The sequence below is a fragment of the Lissotriton vulgaris genome, unplaced genomic scaffold (genome assembly GCF_964263255.1).
Source record: "Lissotriton vulgaris unplaced genomic scaffold, aLisVul1.2 SCAFFOLD_1991, whole genome shotgun sequence".
NCBI lineage: Eukaryota > Metazoa > Chordata > Amphibia > Caudata > Salamandridae > Lissotriton > Lissotriton vulgaris.
In genome coordinates, this window is record NW_028244239.1 from 461,455 (window position 1) to 464,677 (window position 3,223).

The following is a 3,223-nucleotide window of genomic DNA, read 5'->3' on the forward strand; positions in this document are numbered from 1 at the left end:
GAATTTTCATTAACCAGAAGGATTGATTGTTTAATCATATATTGCAGTTTTTGACAATTGGATAAAATTTTAATTGCATGAAATTGTTGACCACAGAATTTTTAATCATGCATAGCATAGCATTTTTCCTGATCATGACATGGCGCCTATGGGTCTATTGCTATTGGTAGTGGCTGCACGTGCTGAGCACACCACAGCGCTCCTACTGTGCATGCAGCTGCAATCCTACTGATCATAACCTGGCCTTATTATTGATTAGGATGTGGCATGTTATCAATCACATAAGGGTCTCAGCCCGCCAGGCACCGCCGAGAGCCCTTGCCCTGAACAATTTGACCACACGTGCATCCCGGCCTCCTCGCAGCGGCATCCTGAGGGGCGGGGCCGTGGCGCTAGTGTCATGCTCAATAGAGGGGCTCCTGATAGCGCCAACCGCAGCAAGCACGGCCCAGAGCAGGGCGGTGGAGTCCATGGTTAGAGGTGTGTGCCCGGGTGTCTACCCGCTGGCCTAAGGGGCAGAGCTCACCAGCAGGACTCTAGATGCCCATGCCAATCGGATTCAGAGCTGGTTTCCGGGCAATAAGGTTACCCAGACACCTTTCTGTAGGGTACACAGGAGCACCTGTCCAGGTTGTCACTGCCTGGCCAGGTTGCTGTTGAGACACCTCTTAGTGCTACGGGAAGTGATGTCAGTCCTGCCTGTCTTTTTGAAGTGCAGAGTACTAGTGCTGCTTGCAGGTAGCACCGACGTTCCACTCATATATGAATAATCAGTGCACAGGTGCAGTTTGCCATGTATATGCACAGTTGCGGGGCCACAGTGGTGGTCTCAGGTGCAGCGCATCCGCTGAATGCTTCAGCTGGGTTCACCCAGTCTCCCCATAGGTGCGGTGCACTCAGTCTTCCTTCTGGTGTGGTGTAGGCAAGATGAGCACAGATGCACCACACGAGGACTGCTCTCAAGCTGTAAGCTCGGTGTGTGTCGCGCGCGCGGGCGCCCTCCTGCTGTGCACAGGTGCGATGCATCTGGCTGCTCAGTACTGGGATGGTCTTCCGAAGGTCCCTCGGCCCCTGCTGTATGAAGCTGTAGCTCGCGCACTGAGCAGCTGTCGGAGGATCAGACTTCTTGGGTTTCACAGGCAGGGCTGTGGTGGTGAATTTACCAGGGAGGAGTCGGAAACTTCCCTGCTCCCTCTGACTCTTCTGAAGAGCGGGCAGGAATTCCATTCAGAGAAAAGGAGCGAAAACACCCTAGAGGGAGTAGAGCTCGGAATAGGAGGGAGCAAAACACTATGCGTTGGTTGCGCCTACACTTGCTGCACTGTTGGTAGGTGCGCTCATGTGAGACGCGCTTCCAGCAGAAACGTATCTTGGTACAGAAAAGAGCGCAGGCGGTGCCAAGATTAAGTTTAGGACTGGTGGGAGCACAGCACTCCAGGAGGTAACGTAGGACTGGAAGGAGCACCGCGTTCCAGTGGGGAGCCGAATTCGGGGCCAGGTAGAGCTCACATGGTACAGAAGGGAGCAAACCCAGGAAAGGCCTGGGGGCAGAGACACAGCCTGAACTGAGAGCAGCCTGGGACTGGAGGGAGCGCAGTGCAAGGCACTATTCGAGAAACACGGCGGGCTGGGTAAACGAAACAAGCAACAAACAAAGGACACATCTCTCTTACATGAACTCCAGGGGCACAATACAATAACTGGACATTACTGACATTGGCGTGATGGAGTGAAAGGGATGCAGCGTCCTCTGGACTTCCAGCCTAAGAATTGCGGTTATGAGAAACACAAGCTAGGAATGCAGCTGCAGGGTACCGCAAGAGGTGCGCACGCGCTCGTGTTGCTCGTAACCACAAGCCTTAGGCCAGAAGTTCTGAGCGATTCCCAGAGGTCGTTTTACCTAGAGCAGCGCATGCTCGCTGCGCTATGCTCGACCTAAAAAGCACTTTAAAGCATGCCCTAATCTTTTGTGATAGCCAGAAGTGCTGTGCAAGTGGGTGGGTAGGTGGGGTTTGGAGGAGGTGAGATGTGTGAACAGCAAATTAAGAAACTGGCCTAAGTCCATTGTTAAACCTCAGCATGGCAAGATTTCCTAGGGGATAAACATCTCGACTGTCAAAGTGCAGAAAATGAAGGAATTAGAAACTGGAGACCTGTGAGCAAAATGCAGGCAGTGCCTTTCTTATGTAAATGCAGGGAAATTAGAAGATGGAAGAAAAATGATCCAGGGCAATGTGTTCGAGCCTGGGGGTGCAGGCAAAAATTAGAGCTTTTAAGAACAGTTATGTAGGAAAGTAGGATCTGCTTTCATAGTTATCCCCATTTTTTGCCTGGTGTCAGTGTGTTTTGATTGTAGTTTGCTGGGATCCTGCTTATCAAGAACCCGGCATCTGTGCTCTCTCTCCCAAAATGACTTTGCTAAGTACTTTTGTACCTCCACAATTGGCTACTGGTGTACCCTTATAAGTCCCTAGTATATGGTACCCAAGGCATAGGTAAACAAGGGGTCTCACATGGGCTGCAACATGTATTGTGCCACCCATGGGAGACCACTTCAACTCTGACTACAGGACTGCCATTGCTGCCTGTGTAAGATGGTGTTTGTACCTCTCACAACAGATAAACGTTTCCATATATCTGAGGTCACTACATTGAAAACCTATAAGTCACCAATATGGAAGGTCCTACAGTCCTGAGGGCAGTGTGCTTAGTTATAAGTGTGACGGTGCCCCTGTATGAGCAGGGCACCCCTATAAACCCCGGAGTCGATTCTCCAGGCTTTTTAATTGAAGACAACCATTTTAAGATATATAGTGGACATCAGTCATTAAGAGATGTCTATCTACATAATGGCTGTGCTGAACCTGGTCATGTTTGGTATTGCACATTTTGGAATCATACCCCAACACCAATTGCAATGTTGGAGGTATGACCCCTGTTACATTCTTACATTATAATATTTATTCACTGTTTCTTTAATCCTTGTGGAATGTTGATATACTCGTGGTCAGCATTAGAATGTAAATAGGCAGTTGAAGCTATGCTGTCCATCCAGTGACATCTTGGGGTCCTTTCTACCAATAAACTACAATTTGACTTCAAAGCTATAGGAGACTCATCTTTACAAAAGTGGCGACAAGGGAGAAAACAACCCACCCTGACCCTAAGATGTTTTCACACGAATTTCGTGATATTTAAAAAAAAAAGCAAATCAGCAAAAAAA